Here is a 20,810-nt window from a genome sequence, read left to right as displayed (position 1 = left end):
TCAAGCTTCTGACCTCGGCCGATCTCGAGGTCCGGGAACTTGCCTTCGAAGCGCTAACCAAAATTGTCTCCAAGCGCATTCGCAGGCAGGCCACCAACGAGGAGCTCGCCTGCTACCTCAGCGGCGAAACGGAGGGCATTTTCCAGGCACGGCCGACACAACTGCAGTCCGTCTGGACCGAGGCTCGGAAGGCTTCCCGCAGGCTACACGTCACCTGGGAAATTTTCGAGGACGGGGGGACCAGCATCACGTGTGACGGAGAGGAAACTCTCACGTCAAAGAAACGACGAAAAGTGGTGAAAACGCTGCGCTTCCGAATGATGCGGGCACGCGATCGCTTCCTTCAAGAAATGCCCAATCAAGGGAAGGCAATGGAATGCGTCGCCGCAGACCCGAGCAGCTCCCACTTCATGCGCTCCGGCAAATTCACCCGCTTTTGCGACTGGCGCTTCATTCACAGGGCACGCCTGAACCTCCTACCTGTGAATGGAGCCAACCCATGGACCACCTCCGCCGACAAACGGTGCCGTGTGTGCGGTTACGCAGTGGAAACGCTGCCACACGTCCTGGGTCACTGCATGCGCCACAGCATGGCCTACACCAGTCGTCACAACAAGATTGTGGCGAGGGTGAAACAAGCCGCCAGCAAGAAGTTCACGGTCACGCATGAGAACAGAGCGGTTGGTACCACCAACCTTCGCCCCGACCTCGTTCTCGCCAGGGGGGAAGAGGCGATCATCGTGGACGTGACCTGCCCCTTTGACAACCGGCTCAAAGCACTCGAGGCAGCCCGACTGGAAAAGGAACGAAAATACGAACCAGTTCGGGACTTCTTGCTCCGCCGCTACCAGAGAGTCACGATCGAAGCAGTCGTCGTCGGCATGCTTGGCTCCTGGGACCCGGCAAATGACAGAGTTTTCAAAAAACTCTGCAGCCGGAGATATCTCCGGTTACTTAAGAAGCTTGCAGTGAGCGAGACCATTGCAGCTTCTCGGGAAGTGTACTGCGCACACGTGGCCATAAAGTGACTGTCACTCGCTGGGCCACGTGCTGACAAAGTCACCCTCCCAAAGACATCGCAAAAATAAGAGGTGATACTACACGACACACGCCCCTTTCACTTTTTCTCCCCTGCTATTTCCTATTTTCACCTTCTCTATACACAGTTCACGATACACCACCTTCTTCCTTTCTGGTTGAAGGAACAAAAAATGAGAACAAGTTTTTCCTTTTCGGTCAGAAATGTTCCTAACATTTTTGAAAACCTCTGTTCTTATCAGCTTAATATCTGATACGGATCCTATTTGGATCCAAGATATTAAACTTATTTTTGTGATGCGGCGGAGTGCTTGAAGCTTGCTTCACCTCCGCCACGGGTTGGCCCGGTATTGCACTACCTCCGGGATCGGCCCACTCACCCCCTGCGGGGTGAGTTCGACAATAAATTCAATGATAGAAGGAGTGTTCGGATTTACCCATGATACCGGGGTAAACGGCGTGGGTGCGTCGAGTGTCCGAGACGGTGCCCCGAATACCGCGCCCCGGCTGACGCGGTATTCGCGTGCAGGGAGTGCGCTAGCTGTGTTTACACTTACGATTGCTCTGGGAAAATAAATGTTTCCGTGTGTATTTCATATATGGAGGGTCTCTTTTATTTTGTTATGTTCACACGTACATACTCAAGTTTCTTATTTTTTTCAACATTCCTACTCATATTAATAAAACTATTGAGGAAATTATCATTACTGTTTCGGAGGAAAGCTAGAAGTGTGTATACGATGTGTATGCATGTGCGATGTGTATGTATGTATGTGTGTAGAAGTGTGTATGTATGTGCCAAGCTATTTCCGCTTTTCGAATTCACCCGTTTCGCAACGAAAAATAAAAAAAGCCTCTAGAAAATGGGGTTTGGTTGGTGTTTCTGTTTACAGTTGCAGTGGCAAGCGAAGGCATTTTTATTTCACATCTTCACGCGGCGTCTGAACCTGAAGACGCGTGCTCTCGCCACGTCTACGCATCTACACTATTCCCCATCACAAATTAAAATCGCAAAGAACGCCACAGGACCCACTCCGCACACACCTGCTGTACGGTGGAGCGGCAAAGCCCCGATGTGCTTTTCCTATGTCCACTGACCTTTGGGGTTTGACGTCCCAAAACCACCATATGATTATGGGAAAATTTCGACCACCTGGGGTTCTTTCACGTGCACCCTAATCTGAGCACAGGGAAATGCAGCCGCCGCGGCCGGGATTCGATCCCACCACCTGCGGGGCAGCAGCCGAGTACCTTACGGCCATCAGACCACCACGGCGGGCATCGCCTTGTTGATCAAACACTTCATTTCTGAACACCATCTCATACCAGCTCATCCACCGTTGGCTCTCGTTAATTACAACGAACATCCTCGCACGCTCACCTCAATGGAATTGCCAGTTGCTGGAAGTTCCAAGAAAATTGCGCACTAGACGTACGGACGCACCACGCACGTACCTGAAGCGACGTGGACCCCAGGACGCGTGAGATCACGCCCCGGGCGCGCTTTGCCTCCGTACCCACTCGTCACTCCTCACAGCTTCACTAAGCCGAGTATGTAGAAGTCGAAGAAGCAGAACAACAAACCAGCCAATCCCCCACAGTGGGTGTGAGCCACAAGTGAAGGTCAACAAAAACAAGCAACACCAGCGAGCGCAGTGACGAAGCTATCGTAATGGGGCGAAATAATCCACGAATATGGCTGCACGTTGACGCACGGTCGCATTTGTGCAACCACCCGTGTCTCCCGAAGACCGTCTGTCGCGAGTCTTCGACGAAAAGCGCAGGCGAGTACTTCTCCACTGATTTCCGCGACCACTTGACGACCGCCTTCGGCCGCCTCATGTCCGTCCGGCACGATCGACGGAGCGCCGCACCAGCGCCTCGTACACGCCACCATAGCACTCCTACCCCTCGGAATCAGCAAAACTCGGACGTTTTCGACCACGACAGACAGAACCTGCCGGCCCGTTGAACGCTTGAACGACATCGCAGCGGCAAGTCGCACACTCACGTTCCGTCACCCTCTGCCACATGATCCTTCATTCACCGGCTTCACAACCCACGCGGTAGACGTTTCGCACGCATTCCCGGGTCTGCCTTTCACGGCAGGACCTTCGTCGACCTCGGTGCGGTGTTCCGCCACGTCGGAACTTGCAAGGCATATGTTGTGCGTGCTGAAGCAGCCAAAGGCACCACCTTTTTGCCGATGATTGTGGGCGTCGTTGCAGAGGCGTTGCTTGGGCAGCCGGCGTAGAAGCCATGTTGGATAGGTGACGTATTCACATTTTGCACAGTCATTTTTTTTTTTTTTTCCTTTTAGATTTTGGTGCTCGAGTTGGACATGTACACTATGCATCAGTTTTTAAAACAAGTGCTGTAGCATCCCTCGCGACATGCCTGATAATGTTCGCCGGCAAGCATTTGGTGTGACGTCATGGGCGCATAGAGAGTACGCATGCAAGCAAGCACGCGTGGCTTCGACCTCTGGGAAAAAGAAGGTTTCAGTTTTAACATGTTTGTAAGCGAAACTAGAAACTTCAAGCGGACTGGGGATAAAAGCAATGCCGTGAAGCCAGCGCTGCCGCTGTCGGTGCACAATGCTGGTTGTGCATGGGTGGACGTCGGAATTGCTTTGCTACTGTTTGCCCGGCTTTTGGCCAGAACTAAGTACGAGGTGTGAAAGAATGGATTTTAATTACGTGCTAATGAATTGCATCGCTTCTCGGCCTTTTGGCTAAGATCAAAGTGTCGAGTTAGCTGTCTCTACGAGTCCTCGCGCGAGTCCCGGGGTCACGTCACGTCGGCGTCGGCCCCCGGGCCCTCTCGGAGTCGAGTTCCAAAGCCAGTGCAAGCCCTTCGCCGCCGCCGCCTCGTGCACGCGGCTGCCACCCTTGGGTTTCGGGCCTTCCCGCCCGGAGACCCTCTACATGCCAGGTCAAGCCAGGCCCCCGGTCCGCCCCTGCTGCCCCGGAGCTCCTAGCTGCGACCCCTGCCACCACCAGACCTTAAGCGGCCCCCGCCTCGGCTGAGCCGCCGCATACCAGTGTGCAGCTCGTCTGCACGTCACGAGTCGTCCCAGAGCCTCGCCCCCCCCGGCAGCTTGCGGGATCCGCCTACCAGCATGGCCATGCCATTTGAGCTCCCGGTAAGGGAGAATTGTTTTATGTTCTCGGCGCCCGAGGGCGACGTTTCTGTTGACGATTTGATTGACGCGGTCGAAAGAACCGCCGGTGACGACAGTGTGTTTGTGCTCCAGCACATGGGGGGAGCAAAATTCCTAGTGTGCACGCGGAACGCCAGTCAGGCGACGAGGCTAATGGTGGCAGAGGGGTTCGAAGTTAACAGCGTGAAGGTGCCGGTAGAGGCAGTCGGGCCGCCGGTGACGTACGTGAACGTCTACCGTTATCCGGCTTTCCTGCCCGACGAGGTCCTCAGTAACGCTTTAGCCCAGTTTGGCAAGGTTAAGAGCATCTCCTTTGCCACCTTACCCTCTCGCCAGACTAAGTTGAACGGGGTCAGGTTAGTTAAGATAGAAATGAGCCGCCCCGTTCCTAACTTTTTGACAATCGCTGGGCACAGAGTAATGTGCGAATACCGGGGGATGCGGCGCGTGTGCGCGCGCTGTGGCGAGTCTGGGCATATGGCAACCGCGTGTACCACCGCCTATTGTAAACGATGTAGCTCTTTCGGCCACGAGACGGAGGGTTGTAGTGCAGAATGTAAGCGCTGCGGTGGTCAGCACGGTACCGCGGAGTGCTTCCGCAGGCGCTCTTACGCGTCGGCAGCCCGCGGTTTCCCTTCCTTGCCTGACCGCGCTACAGCCCCTTCCCAGTTACGCAGCCCCGCTTCACCAAGGGCAGTTGGCTCCTCCTCGCGCCTGCAGGTGCTCTCGCCCAAGTCGTCATCCCCCACGACTACGAAGGGCCCCCTTTCTGAGGAGCGCGATACGAGCTCTGACCAGGTCACAGACAGCGGCGGAACTACCACCTTGACCGCAACGGTGGAGGAGACGCGGATGAAGGCTTCTACCGCGCCCGCCTCATCCTCCGACACGGAATCGAGCGATTTTGAAACCGTGTCGACTCCATCGTCACCCCTCGCGTCACCCGCACACCCGCTGGGCGAGGTTGTTTGCCAAAGTTTGCCTGTTGCACCGGAAGCGTCGCCCGATGCCCCTGTGCTGGATGCGGCAAGTTCCCCCGACCCGAAAGCACCCGCGAACGCGCTGGCCCCAGTGACCCCCGAGGACCTGAAACCCCAAGCCCAAGACCCCGCCCGGGACGAGGTACCCATAGTAAGCCGCGGGTTTTACATGCTTCCCGGCGATCGAGACGGCGACAGGACCACCCTTCTCCCTCCCTCCGTTCCCTCAGCGCTACGCCCAAATACGACGGCGGACCAATCGGCACCCGGCCGCGAGCAGCGAACCCGCTCGCGCTCCCGAAGGCGGAAAGACGACGTTGAGACCGCCCGCCACAGGACTCCTAGCAAGGAGCCAAGGCAGCGCCGACCCGGGCCTGAAGGGCGGAGCAGCGACAGCGATGCTCCCCCGCACGCAAAAGCGAAGAAGCTCGACACAAACAGCGCCGGCAAAGGGGAGCCCCCCCCCAAACCTGCTGGCCCCCAACATTGAGTATGCGCCCGATCTCTGCCCTCGCCGGCTGCGTAGCTTCCCTCTCCTCACCCGCTCTCTCGCAGCCTCCTCCTTTCTTTCGGCGCCGTATGTTTCCCCCTCTCCGTAGCGCCGGCGCGCGCTGCTTCCTCCTTCCCCCCTCCGCACTCCGTCTGTCGTTACGTCACGCTAGCCGATGACGCCACTGCGATTTGCAACTTGGAACGTTCGCGGGTTTCGCAACCGAGTCAAGCAAAGCGCTGTGGTGTCGTTCGCCAAGGACCAGGGCATCGACCTTCTGTTCGTGCAGGAAGCCAACTTTAGGACCCCTCTCGACGTGACCCTTTTCCGTCGTAACTGTCAGGTCGAAGGGTTTTTTTCCCTGACGAATGCCAAGGCGTGTGGCGTCGGCGTGATTTTCGTCTCGGGCCGTTACCGGGAAAAGGCGCATTGCGTGTTCGGAGCAGACGGACGAACCCTCCTACTCGACTTATTTATCGACGGGAGGAAGTTTCGATTCACTAACGTCTACGCACCCGTCACGCGTTCGGACACCAATCGGTTCTTCCGGGACCTGCACGCTTACCTTCTCGAGCCCCTTCCCCACGTGGTCCTCGGCGACTTTAACTGCGTCGTCGACACCACGAGGGATGTAAGAGGCCCGGGGCGCGGTGGCTCATCCTACCACGCCAAGGAGCTCACCAAGATTCTACGACACCTCATGCTCACGGACGCCTGGGTCCACCACCACGGTGATGACTTTGTACCAACCCGCACGTCAAGACACACAGAGAGCCGGCTAGACCGCATTTATGTCCCAGACATGCTGCTTCCCCTTGTCATCTCGTGCGAGGTCCTCGCTCTGCCGAACACCCTGGTGAAGTCATCGGACCACGCCCCAGTGGTAGTAACCGTGAAAGCGAAGCCGGGTGCCCGGCGGCGCGACGCAGCCTGGCGCCTCGACCCCGTGATCTTGCAAGACGATGAGTGCGTCGCGCGCATTAGGTCTCGGCTGGAAAGTTCGCTCCTGGCTTCCCCCTGCGCATCCCCGGCCGATTGGGACGACCTGAAGGCGACGTGGCGGGAACTCCTGCAGCAGGAGGGTAGCGCACGGAAGAAGCGTTTAACAGCAAGACTGAACGAGATCCTACGCAGAATCCGGATTATCCAAAGTGCTGACGCTCTCACGACTTGCACTCGCGACTACTTGGACTCACTCATGGTCCAACACGACAGGCTGCTCAGTGCGACCGCCAAGGGAACCCGAGCGGCGCGAGCCGTCCCGGGCGATCCGTCGGACGCGGACTTGCGCGAGGTCAGTGGGAACGGGTCGCTGCGCATCTCGGAAGTGTTGCGCCCCGACGGCACACTTACTTCAGACCCGGTAGAGATCGAGGCCACATTTCGCGACCACTTCAAGGTGGCCTTTAGCGAACCCGACCCGAGCGAAGTGCAGCCCGACCCCGCCCTCGACAAGGCCTTATTCAAGAACCTCCGACGCCTCGAAGTCGACGAATGCGAGACCCTATGCGCTCCCGCTTCACTCGACGAACTCCGCCAGGCAATCAGGTCAATGTCGCCCAACTCGGCGCCAGGCATCGATGGCCTGACAGCGGGGTTCTACATGACCTTTTTTGACGTCCTTGGCGCCCCCCTTCTGCATATCGTCAACCTGGTACTGGGGGAGCGTGCAAAGCCGGCCTCCTTCGGTGCGGGACGGATCGTCCTGATCCTTAAAGACGGTGCGCCCCCGAACGACCCGTCATCTTGGCGCCCGATCACCCTACTTAATGTAGATTATAAGATCGTGGCGGCCATAGTAAACAACAGAACGAAGGTTTTCCTGCCGGACTTGATCGCTCCGCACCAGTCCTGCGCTGTCCCTGGCCGCTCTATGTACACCAACCTAACGTTGACCAGGGATGTGTTCGAGTATGCCTCCTACAAGCGAGTCGCTGGGGCCTTCCTCTCCCTGGACCAGGCTAAGGCCTTTGACAGGGTGAGGCACTCCTACCTGCTTGGAACGCTGGCCGAGTTTGGTTTCCCGGAAGAGTTCGTCGCGGTCATCGCGCTCCTTTACCAGGACCTGCAGTGCTGCGTAGCTGTGAACGGTGCCACGACCGACTCTTTCCCGTACACAAGAGGTATCAGGCAGGGGTGCCCGTTAGGCCCGACCCTTTTCGTCCTTTCCATCGAGCCACTCATAACATCTGTGGCCAGCGACGAACGCATCAGGGGCCTGCCACTAACGGGCCTGGAGGAGTTGAAGATCCTGGCCTTCGCGGACGACCTCTCACTCTTTCTAAGAGATGCACGCAGTCTCGTTCGCTTCCGCCAGGTATTCAGCACCTATGCCGCCGCATCGGGAGCAAGGCTAAACGAAGCCAAGAGTAAGGCCTTGCTCTTTGGCCCTTTTCCGGCTGAGGCTATTGGGACGATCGAGGCTGTCTCTGCTGTGAAAGTCCTGGGAGTGCTATTCACCTGCGAGGGTGTGGCGGCATCCACCTGGCGTAGAGTGATAGACAGGGCCCACCTACTTATTGAACGCGCCAAGCTCTCCGACCTTACCCTGCGTGACAAAGCCGTAGCGGTGAAGACCAGCATCTGCGCCCTCGCCTCCCACGTTAGCCGAGTGACCACCATGCCCACCAGAATTGCGAACCACCTCAACCAGCTCATAACAGCTTTTATGTGGGATGGCAACCCCCCGCCAGTCAAGCGCCACCTTCTGCAGCTCGCACCGAGCGAGGGAGGACTTGGCCTCCCCCATGTCCAGACCACGAGCAAGATCCTCGCCTTGAAGACCGCCCGTGCGCTAGCGCAGAAGAGCGACTATGCGGGCAGGGGTTTACTCCTCTACTGGAGCAGCGCGGGCAACGACTGGCTTGAAGCGGGTGGCCACTCCGGACCCTTGGCCGAGTCGCCCTCCCCCTTTTATAGGGTGGCGGCAGCGACTATGCGTATGCTCGCAAAGGAGGTCCCTGGATGCGAGATCGAGTCCGACCCGCCAGCCAGACTGGTCGAGACACTCACGGCCCACCAGCTCGACGAAGACGACAAGCGACGTGCCAGGCGAGCGATGCGAGAAATCGCCACGTTCAGTCGAGACACCCCCCGCGAGGTCCAAGACTTCCTTTGGAAACGGGCGTGGAACGTCCTCCCCACGAGGCAAAGGTTACACCATTTCGGTATCGTTCCCGACGCCCGCTGCCCGAACTGCCGAGAGACAGAAACACAAGACCACGCGCTCCTAAACTGCCCTGCTGCGAGACCCGTATGGCGCATGATTGCGCAGTGCTTCGGCATCCGCCCTCCGCCAAACCACAGACGCAACAAGGGCACCTTCGCGCGAGTGGTCTTCGCCCTCACTCTCTTTGTGATATGGCAGCGCCGTTCGCTAGCAGAAGCGAGGAGGAAGCCCGTTAGAGCCGCGTACCCCACAGTGAGCCGAATCAAGCGATTGGTGTGGGCGCACCTCTCGGAGGAGTTGGAGGCTAGTGGCGAGGAATCCTTCCTCCGGCGCTGGCACACCAGATTTTTCTTCCTGCGCAATGGTAAATTAGTGTCCCCCCTAATCCCCTATTAACTACCCCCCCAACTCTGTAACCAAGCGGGGCCACCCCCCCCCCCCCTTATAGCACAAGCACAGACATGTAGCCCTTCCCTCGGTCGTAGTTACACTGATATTAAGGCGTGCTCCATGCACGAGGTTTCTTCTGGCCCCCCCCCTGTTAACCGCCCCCCCCCCCCCCCCGTAGTGTTTATGTTTGTTTGCGGGAGTGCCGCTTATCTTTGTATAAAGTTTCCTTTCGGCATGTAAATACGTAATAGATCATGTGCTTTCATTTCACTGTATCCATTGTTTATGTAAATAGGTTTTTGTATATTATATGATTTACTGTACAATACAGCTGTGTTCTTCTTGTGCCCAAATTGGGTCAAGTGCTGTTTTGAGTGTCATTACAGCCGAATTCCTGGCTGAGTATTTGTAAATATTTCTGTTCTGTTGCCGAATGTGTTGAGAGTCTAAATAAACTTCTCTTTGTTGTAGTATCTGTTCTTATCAGCTTAATATCTGATACGGATCCTATTTGGATCCAAGATATTAAACTTATTTTTGTGATGCGGCGGAGTGCTTGAAGCTTGCTTCACCTCCGCCACGGGTTGGCCCGGTATTGCACTACCTCCGGGATCGGCCCACTCACCCCCTGCGGGGTGAGTTCGACAATAAATTCAATGATAGAAGGAGTGTTCGGATTTACCCATGATACCGGGGTAAACGGCGTGGGTGCGTCGAGTGTCCGAGACGGTGCCCCGAATACCGCGCCCCGGCTGACGCGGTATTCGCGTGCAGGGAGTGCGCTAGCTGTGTTTACACTTACGATTGCTCTGGGAAAATAAATGTTTCCGTGTGTATTTCATATATGGAGGGTCTCTTTTATTTTGTTATGTTCACACGTACATACTCAAGTTTCTTATTTTTTTCAACATTCCTACTCATATTAATAAAACTATTGAGGAAATTATCATTACTGTTTCGGAGGAAAGCTAGAAGTGTGTATACGATGTGTATGCATGTGCGATGTGTATGTATGTATGTGTGTAGAAGTGTGTATGTATGTGCCAAGCTATTTCCGCTTTTCGAATTCACCCGTTTCGCAACGAAAAATAAAAAAAGCCTCTAGAAAATGGGGTTTGGTTGGTGTTTCTGTTTACAGTTGCAGTGGCAAGCGAAGGCATTTTTATTTCACATCTTCACGCGGCGTCTGAACCTGAAGACGCGTGCTCTCGCCACGTCTACGCATCTACACTATTCCCCATCACAAATTAAAATCGCAAAGAACGCCACAGGACCCACTCCGCACACACCTGCTGTACGGTGGAGCGGCAAAGCCCCGATGTGCTTTTCCTATGTCCACTGACCTTTGGGGTTTGACGTCCCAAAACCACCATATGATTATGGGAAAATTTCGACCACCTGGGGTTCTTTCACGTGCACCCTAATCTGAGCACAGGGAAATGCAGCCGCCGCGGCCGGGATTCGATCCCACCACCTGCGGGGCAGCAGCCGAGTACCTTACGGCCATCAGACCACCACGGCGGGCATCGCCTTGTTGATCAAACACTTCATTTCTGAACACCATCTCATACCAGCTCATCCACCGTTGGCTCTCGTTAATTACAACGAACATCCTCGCACGCTCACCTCAATGGAATTGCCAGTTGCTGGAAGTTCCAAGAAAATTGCGCACTAGACGTACGGACGCACCACGCACGTACCTGAAGCGACGTGGACCCCAGGACGCGTGAGATCACGCCCCGGGCGCGCTTTGCCTCCGTACCCACTCGTCACTCCTCACAGCTTCACTAAGCCGAGTATGTAGAAGTCGAAGAAGCAGAACAACAAACCAGCCAATCCCCCACAGTGGGTGTGAGCCACAAGTGAAGGTCAACAAAAACAAGCAACACCAGCGAGCGCAGTGACGAAGCTATCGTAATGGGGCGAAATAATCCACGAATATGGCTGCACGTTGACGCACGGTCGCATTTGTGCAACCACCCGTGTCTCCCGAAGACCGTCTGTCGCGAGTCTTCGACGAAAAGCGCAGGCGAGTACTTCTCCACTGATTTCCGCGACCACTTGACGACCGCCTTCGGCCGCCTCATGTCCGTCCGGCACGATCGACGGAGCGCCGCACCAGCGCCTCGTACACGCCACCATAGCACTCCTACCCCTCGGAATCAGCAAAACTCGGACGTTTTCGACCACGACAGACAGAACCTGCCGGCCCGTTGAACGCTTGAACGACATCGCAGCGGCAAGTCGCACACTCACGTTCCGTCACCCTCTGCCACATGATCCTTCATTCACCGGCTTCACAACCCACGCGGTAGACGTTTCGCACGCATTCCCGGGTCTGCCTTTCACGGCAGGACCTTCGTCGACCTCGGTGCGGTGTTCCGCCACGTCGGAACTTGCAAGGCATATGTTGTGCGTGCTGAAGCAGCCAAAGGCACCACCTTTTTGCCGATGATTGTGGGCGTCGTTGCAGAGGCGTTGCTTGGGCAGCCGGCGTAGAAGCCATGTTGGATAGGTGACGTATTCACATTTTGCACAGTCATTTTTTTTTTTTTTTCCTTTTAGATTTTGGTGCTCGAGTTGGACATGTACACTATGCATCAGTTTTTAAAACAAGTGCTGTAGCATCCCTCGCGACATGCCTGATAATGTTCGCCGGCAAGCATTTGGTGTGACGTCATGGGCGCATAGAGAGTACGCATGCAAGCAAGCACGCGTGGCTTCGACCTCTGGGAAAAAGAAGGTTTCAGTTTTAACATGTTTGTAAGCGAAACTAGAAACTTCAAGCGGACTGGGGATAAAAGCAATGCCGTGAAGCCAGCGCTGCCGCTGTCGGTGCACAATGCTGGTTGTGCATGGGTGGACGTCGGAATTGCTTTGCTACTGTTTGCCCGGCTTTTGGCCAGAACTAAGTACGAGGTGTGAAAGAATGGATTTTAATTACGTGCGAAACGAAGCATGTGCGAACTCCCCAAGTGTGTCCTTTTAAGTGTCCTGAAAGCGTTGATTGTTACGCGCCATTTCCTGTCTTGGATGTTGCGCTAACTTCAATTATGTTGCGGTGAAGAAGCCATGTCTTATAGTCGGACTCATTCAATTACGGCCCCAAGAAACATTAATAAAGCTATCTGTTCTTATCCGTGTAGTATCTGTCCTCACCGAGGCCCCCTGGCCCTCACGCCTAGCGTGGCAATAGGGTCATGGCCTCCGGGGGTCCAACCGTGGACGCCAGCGAGGACGACGGCGACCCCCCTTGGCAGGAGCGCCAGCCTGTGCGCAACGGGAGTACACTTGTAGTGTACCTCCCCGTGCCTCCTGCCATCGAGTGCTGCGAGCTCGGCTGCGGGGCCACTTACAACCCGGCCTCATGGACCTCTCGGCGGCAGTCCCTGGAGCGGCACCTGGAGGCGGAGCACGGAACCAGAATAACGAGCACCTCATATATCTGCTCGTTATGCGGCGACGTGCTGGGCCAAAGACCAATGGCCCATGTTAACAAGTGCCTGGCCAACGTTCCCACCACCGCCCCTTCCCAATGCTTCCAGCACCAATGCGAAAAGTGCCCAAGGTCCTTCCCCTCAAGGAAGGGCCTTCACAACCACCAACAGTGGCACTTGAGGGAGGAGGCGAAGCAGGCCAGGCAAAACGTCGCCGCGGGTGCTCCGCCCCAACAGCCGCCCGCCAGCGCCACCGGCTCTACCAGCCCCCACCAGCAGGCCTCGCCCGGACGTGCCGCCACTCCGGGGGCACCCTCAGTGGTGGCCCCCTCCCCCTTGCAGAGTGGCGCCGGCTCTTCGCCGGGCGAAACGGAACAGCAGCAGCAGGCCACCGCCTCATCCACCCAAAATGCCGCCGCAGGACCCTCTACACAGGAGGTCCTGCCTACCCCCCTGCCAAGCGGCGTTGAGGATGCGGCGGGCAGCCCAGCAGACCACCAGGCAGCACGACCGAGTTCCCCCTCGGAGGAATACTGCGGTCCTGCAGAGGGGGAGCCTCCAGAGCAGACTGCGGGGCGAGCCATTGGGAGCCCACCACCACCTTCTCCCGAGGCGATGACACCCCGCAGAGTCGACCAACACAGCAACAACACATATGGAACCCGGGAGGAAGTGGCCGAATCCGCCGGACCAGAGAGTGCCTGGGTCTTAGCCGAGATGACGGCGGAGCTGCGGGCACTAAGCCGGTTGCCCGTATCTGAGGAGGAGTGGGCGCGGTTCGAAACCATCCTAGACCGCGCAGAGGCAGCCATTACTGACCACCTGAGGCTGCCCAATCGGGACTCGCGCCAAACACCATCTCGGCGCGAGATTAACCCCGATAACCCCTCCCAGATACAGGCTCTCTACAGGAGGAACCGGCGCCGAGCCGTCCGGCTGATTGTGGAGGGCCCTTCAAAGCTGTGCCCCATTGACCCAGGCACGCTTCACGACTACTTCACCCGCCTCTGGTCCCCGGTAGCAGTGGACACAACAATACTCAGGACACGAGCCCCCACCAACGAAGAACTGGACCTCTGCCCCTTCTTGGATGAAGAAGTCGCAGCCAAGCTCCGGAGGTGCGAGAGTACAGCTCCGGGAGAGGACCGCCTCACTTACAACCACTGGAGGCAGGTAGATCCTGAAGGGCGGTACCTTGCGGCGGTATTCAACGTCTGCCTCAAGTACCGTCGCACACCCCGGAGCTGGAAGTCGACGAGGACGATCCTCATTCACAAGAAGGGCGACCGCGAGGACCCCACAAACTGGCGACCCATTGCCCTTGGTCGAACGATCGCCAAACTGTATGCCGGATGTCTCACCACCCGGCTGCAGCGGTGGTTGGGCGACCATGCGGTACTGTCCAGGTGTCAGAAGGGCTTCCTGCCGCACGATGGGGTGTTCGAACACAACTTCGTGCTGCAGGGACGCCTGGACGACGCCAGGACGGGAGGTGGGGAACTGTGCGTGGGGTTCCTTGACTACGCCAACGCCTTCGGCTCGGTCGCACATGAGGCCCTCGTCGACGCTGTCCGCGGCGCCGGCGCGGGGGAGCCCTTCGCGGAGATCGTGGAGGAACTCTACCGCGCCAACACCACCTGCGTCGTGGCAGCTGACGGCACCACGGAGCCCATCGCCATCGGAGCGGGCCTACGCCAAGGCTGTCCCCTGAGCGGCCTGCTTTTCAACCTAGTGGTGGATCCCATCATCAGAGCAGTGCAGGGAGACGATAGGCAACACAACATCCTTGCCTACGCCGATGATCTGACGCTGCTCGCCGGGGATCCCGCCACCTTGCAGCGCCACCTCAACGTGGTGACGGCCCTTTCGGACCCGCTCGGGCTGCGGCTGAAGCCCGCCAAGTGCCGCACCCTCCACCTGTCCGGGCGCTACCCGGTGGGCACACGGCCCACCACTTTCACCGTGGGGAGCGTCCCGGTCCCGGCACTGGCGGACTTCGAGGAGCACCGGTTCCTGGGGCGTCCTGTGGGGTTCCGGGTGCTACCGGACCAGACGACGGTCGACGAGGCCATCCATCTCGGCAGACGGCTGCTCTCCTCCATGCTCACCCCATGGCAGAGGCTGGATTCTATCAAAACATTCCTATATCCAGCCCTCAACTTCGCCATGCGGGTGGGTCTTGCCAGCAAAGGAGAGTGGCATCGCTTGGACGAGGAGCTTCGCCCGATGATCAAGAGGACCCTGTACGTGCCGGCAAGAGCATCAAATGAATATGTGTACGGAAGTGCACAAGCCGGCACTGCAGGAATCCCTCTTGCGGCGGAGCTCAGCGACATCTGCCGAGTGGACGGGGCCTTCAAGCTCCTGTCGTCGACCGATCTGGAGGTCCGGGAGCGAGCGAGAGAGGAGCTCAACCGGGTGGTGTCAAGGCGGCTGAGGCGACCGGCGGACACGGACGACACCGAGGCCTACCTCTCAGGCGAAACGGAGGGTGACTTCCGGCAGACTGCGACCCAGCTGCAGTCTGTCTGGACGGAGGCACGCAAAGCCTCTCGTCGCCTTTCCGTCGCCTGGGAGCTTCTGGACCAGGGTGTCCGCATTACCTGCGGAGAGGCCACCGTGTCAGCGCGGAACCGCAACAAGCTCATCAAGATCCTTCGGGCCATCCTCAACCAAGACCGGGACCGTTCTCTCCAGGAGAAGCCGTCCCAGGGCAAGACGATGGCGTGTGTGGCGGCGGACCCCGCCAGTTTCCACTTCATGAGGTCCGGCCGCTACACCCGCTTCAAGGAGTGGCGCTTCATTCACCGCGCTCGGCTGAATCTCCTCCCCCTGAACGGCGCAAGAACGTGGGTGCCCGCAGCTGACAAGAGATGCCGACGCTGCGGGTACGAGGAGGAGACCCTGCCGCACGTTCTTTGCCACTGCATGCGGCAGAGCCGAGCCATGACGGAGCGCCACAACGCCATCGTTGCGCGCCTCAAGAAGGCGGCCCTGGGGCGGTTCACCGTCATCGGGGAGAACCAACAGGTCGGCGTCCCCGGCTTGCGACCCGACCTCGTCCTGGCCCGTGGTGAGGAAGCCCTAATCCTGGACGTCTGCTGTCCCTTCGACAACCGTTTGCAGGCGTTCCAGGAGGCTCGGAGGGTCAAGGAGGAGAAGTACGCCCCTCTAAAGCGTCATCTCCTCCAGCGGTTCCAGCGCGTCTCCGTCGATGCCATCATCGTTGGCTGCCTCGGCTCGTGGGACCCGGCCAACGATCGTGTCTGCCGCAGGATTTGTTCCAAGAACTACCTGCGGACTATGAAAAGACTCTGCGTGTCAGACACGATCGCCGCCTCTACTGACATCTACCGTGGACATATAGGCGTCTTGTAAATAGTTGTGTCCCCCCTTTTTTTTTTTTTTTTTCTTCCGAGAAGCGATACTGCATTTGTCATACACTTTTATCCATTAGCCTTTGCCATTTCCTGTGATGTTCCATAACCATTTGTGTTCTTTCTGTAATAAGTATAATAAACAAATCTGTTCTTATCAGCTTAATATCTGATACGGATCCTATTTGGATCCAAGATATTAAACTTATTTTTGTGATGCGGCGGAGTGCTTGAAGCTTGCTTCACCTCCGCCACGGGTTGGCCCGGTATTGCACTACCTCCGGGATCGGCCCACTCACCCCCTGCGGGGTGAGTTCGACAATAAATTCAATGATAGAAGGAGTGTTCGGATTTACCCATGATACCGGGGTAAACGGCGTGGGTGCGTCGAGTGTCCGAGACGGTGCCCCGAATACCGCGCCCCGGCTGACGCGGTATTCGCGTGCAGGGAGTGCGCTAGCTGTGTTTACACTTACGATTGCTCTGGGAAAATAAATGTTTCCGTGTGTATTTCATATATGGAGGGTCTCTTTTATTTTGTTATGTTCACACGTACATACTCAAGTTTCTTATTTTTTTCAACATTCCTACTCATATTAATAAAACTATTGAGGAAATTATCATTACTGTTTCGGAGGAAAGCTAGAAGTGTGTATACGATGTGTATGCATGTGCGATGTGTATGTATGTATGTGTGTAGAAGTGTGTATGTATGTGCCAAGCTATTTCCGCTTTTCGAATTCACCCGTTTCGCAACGAAAAATAAAAAAAGCCTCTAGAAAATGGGGTTTGGTTGGTGTTTCTGTTTACAGTTGCAGTGGCAAGCGAAGGCATTTTTATTTCACATCTTCACGCGGCGTCTGAACCTGAAGACGCGTGCTCTCGCCACGTCTACGCATCTACACTATTCCCCATCACAAATTAAAATCGCAAAGAACGCCACAGGACCCACTCCGCACACACCTGCTGTACGGTGGAGCGGCAAAGCCCCGATGTGCTTTTCCTATGTCCACTGACCTTTGGGGTTTGACGTCCCAAAACCACCATATGATTATGGGAAAATTTCGACCACCTGGGGTTCTTTCACGTGCACCCTAATCTGAGCACAGGGAAATGCAGCCGCCGCGGCCGGGATTCGATCCCACCACCTGCGGGGCAGCAGCCGAGTACCTTACGGCCATCAGACCACCACGGCGGGCATCGCCTTGTTGATCAAACACTTCATTTCTGAACACCATCTCATACCAGCTCATCCACCGTTGGCTCTCGTTAATTACAACGAACATCCTCGCACGCTCACCTCAATGGAATTGCCAGTTGCTGGAAGTTCCAAGAAAATTGCGCACTAGACGTACGGACGCACCACGCACGTACCTGAAGCGACGTGGACCCCAGGACGCGTGAGATCACGCCCCGGGCGCGCTTTGCCTCCGTACCCACTCGTCACTCCTCACAGCTTCACTAAGCCGAGTATGTAGAAGTCGAAGAAGCAGAACAACAAACCAGCCAATCCCCCACAGTGGGTGTGAGCCACAAGTGAAGGTCAACAAAAACAAGCAACACCAGCGAGCGCAGTGACGAAGCTATCGTAATGGGGCGAAATAATCCACGAATATGGCTGCACGTTGACGCACGGTCGCATTTGTGCAACCACCCGTGTCTCCCGAAGACCGTCTGTCGCGAGTCTTCGACGAAAAGCGCAGGCGAGTACTTCTCCACTGATTTCCGCGACCACTTGACGACCGCCTTCGGCCGCCTCATGTCCGTCCGGCACGATCGACGGAGCGCCGCACCAGCGCCTCGTACACGCCACCATAGCACTCCTACCCCTCGGAATCAGCAAAACTCGGACGTTTTCGACCACGACAGACAGAACCTGCCGGCCCGTTGAACGCTTGAACGACATCGCAGCGGCAAGTCGCACACTCACGTTCCGTCACCCTCTGCCACATGATCCTTCATTCACCGGCTTCACAACCCACGCGGTAGACGTTTCGCACGCATTCCCGGGTCTGCCTTTCACGGCAGGACCTTCGTCGACCTCGGTGCGGTGTTCCGCCACGTCGGAACTTGCAAGGCATATGTTGTGCGTGCTGAAGCAGCCAAAGGCACCACCTTTTTGCCGATGATTGTGGGCGTCGTTGCAGAGGCGTTGCTTGGGCAGCCGGCGTAGAAGCCATGTTGGATAGGTGACGTATTCACATTTTGCACAGTCATTTTTTTTTTTTTTCCTTTTAGATTTTGGTGCTCGAGTTGGACATGTACACTATGCATCAGTTTTTAAAACAAGTGCTGTAGCATCCCTCGCGACATGCCTGATAATGTTCGCCGGCAAGCATTTGGTGTGACGTCATGGGCGCATAGAGAGTACGCATGCAAGCAAGCACGCGTGGCTTCGACCTCTGGGAAAAAGAAGGTTTCAGTTTTAACATGTTTGTAAGCGAAACTAGAAACTTCAAGCGGACTGGGGATAAAAGCAATGCCGTGAAGCCAGCGCTGCCGCTGTCGGTGCACAATGCTGGTTGTGCATGGGTGGACGTCGGAATTGCTTTGCTACTGTTTGCCCGGCTTTTGGCCAGAACTAAGTACGAGGTGTGAAAGAATGGATTTTAATTACGTGCTAATGAATTGCATCGCTTCTCGGCCTTTTGGCTAAGATCAAGGGTCGTGTAAGCAGTTGCCTCGCGCGAGTCACTACGTCGGACCCGGGGTCACGTCACGCTGACGTCATCCCCGGGGTTCAAGCCTCCAAGAATAGCCTGCGTGGCGTTGCCGTCTCCGACGTGCGACCGCTGCCCCTGGGTTTCGGGCCTTCCCGCCCGGTGCCCGCCTGTTCCATGCCGGAAGGAGCAAGGTCCCCGGTCCACGCCCGCCGTCCCGGAGCCCCCCTGCTGCCTACCGGCCGCCTCCTGATCCTGCGCGGCGCCCGCCTCGGCTGAGCCGCTACTACCAGTGTGCAGCGCGCCTGCACGACACAAGTTTCCACCAGTCACGCCCCCTTCCACCGGCGACAACGCCCTCAGAATGGCGGCCACATCCGATTTACCTGTGAGAGAAAACTGTTTCCTGTTTACGGCGCCGGATGGCGACGTTTCTCTTGATGACTTGATCGATGCAGTCGAAGTAGTTGCAGGCGATGATAGTGTGTTCGTGTTGCAGCATATGGGCGGTGCCAAGTTTCTCGTATGCACCCGTAACGCCAGTCAGGCAACTAAGTTAATGGTGGCTGAGGGTTTCCGGGTGAATGGCATAAGCGTACCGGTTGAGGCCGTAGGGCCGCCGGTCACGTATGTAAACGCCTACCGGTACCCAGCCTATATGCCCGACGAGATACTTGGCAACGCCCTGGCGCAGTATGGTAAGGTGCGGGGCATTTCGTTTGCTACTGTGGCCTCCCGTCAAAATAAGTTAAACGGCGTCAGGGTCGTTAAAATCGAAATGAGCAAACCGGTGCCCAACTTTGCGACCATTGCGGGGCACCGTGTCATGTTCGAATACCGAGGCATGAGGCGGGTGTGCGCACGATGCAGCGAGGTGGGCCATATGGCGACCGCGTGCTCCGCACCTTACTGCAAACGATGTGGAATTTTCGGGCACGACACTGAGGGCTGCTCAGCCGAATGCAAGCGTTGTGGGGGGCAACACGGGACGAGAGATTGTTTTAGGAGGCGCACCTACGCGTCCGCCGCACGCGGTTTCCCCTCAGTGACAAACCTTGAGCCGAACTTAGCGCAGTCGAGCGGCCCCTCAGCACCCAGGCCAGGCGTACTCCACTCGCGCATGCAAGTCTTGACGCCCAGGACCGCGGCTCGCACGCCGCCGACAGCTTCCCCCAGCCGAGACCATGATACGGACAGTAGCTTGCTCGCAAGTGTCCCTGTGACAAATTCACCCGCCAACGAGGAAGAGAGGCCCGAGAGGAATGACGACACCGCCGCCACGTCATCAGAAACAGAGTCGAGTGACCTCGAAACCGTCTCGACACCCTCGGCTCCTTCTACACCGTCCGCCCCCCTGTCGGGCCAGGATGGCTGTCACAGCACTTCAGACACTGCCGCAACAACTGACAGGGATGAGCTTCCCCTCTCCATCTCAAAAGCGCCGGTGAATATGCTCGCCCCAGTGTCCGCTCAGGACTTAGATGACGGCATTAAAGACCCCACACGAGACGACCTGCCCATCGTGAGCCGCGGGTACTACGAGCTTCCGGATGACCGCCACCGCCACGGCGCTCAATCAAACCTGCCGCCCACCTCCCGGCTCCCCCTTGATCACGCGCCGCCCCACTTGAGTCGTAAACCGGACCCGCTTGCGTCACAGCAAGCGCCAGGCCGTGATGAGCGGGCACGCTCTCGCTCGCGCCGACGGCAAGGAGAGGATGATAAGAAGGATCCGAGGGGGAGAGCCACAAGCAGAGAGGCGCGGCAGCGGCGAACCGGGCCGGACGCCAGGAGCAGTGACAGTGACGCCCCCCCGAGGGCGAAGACGCAGAAGCTAGCCCAGAGCACCGCCGGCAAAGGGGAACCGCCCCCTAAAGCCAGCGAGGCGTTTTGATTACCTCGCAACAGATGGCAGCGCAGGCGTAAAGCCAGCGAGGCGTTTTGTTTACCTAGCCACAGATGGCAGCACAGGCGAGCGCGCCGTTTGCTGTTCCCCCCTCGCTGAGCGCTCCACCTCCCGCACACTGATGCCCCCCCCCCCCCCCCCCCCCCCCCCGCTCGCCCTCTAGTTCCCTCGAATGACTGACCAACTCCGCTTCGCTACCT

At 57.2% G+C, this 20,810-nt stretch overlaps 1 non-coding gene and 2 pseudogenes across 1 annotated transcript; all 3 read left to right on the top strand.

Annotated features, from left to right (window-relative positions):
* Positions 1-1,240: 1,240 nt before the first annotated feature.
* Positions 1,241-1,419, top strand: LOC142791359 (U2 spliceosomal RNA; annotated as a pseudogene).
* An 8,265-nt stretch (positions 1,420-9,684) lies between these two features.
* LOC142791348 (U2 spliceosomal RNA) lies at positions 9,685-9,856 on the top strand (annotated as a pseudogene).
* Positions 9,857-16,149: 6,293 nt separating this feature from the next.
* On the top strand, positions 16,150-16,344 carry LOC142791355 (U2 spliceosomal RNA). Its single transcript, XR_012890175.1, has one exon. It is a non-coding gene; the product is annotated as a U2 spliceosomal RNA (small nuclear RNA).
* Positions 16,345-20,810: the final 4,466 nt, after the last annotated feature.

This window comes from Rhipicephalus microplus, unplaced genomic scaffold (genome assembly GCF_043290135.1).
Source record: "Rhipicephalus microplus isolate Deutch F79 unplaced genomic scaffold, USDA_Rmic scaffold_165, whole genome shotgun sequence".
Taxonomy (NCBI): Eukaryota; Metazoa; Arthropoda; class Arachnida; order Ixodida; family Ixodidae; genus Rhipicephalus; species Rhipicephalus microplus.
This window is presented reverse-complemented; position numbering and strand designations above follow the sequence as displayed.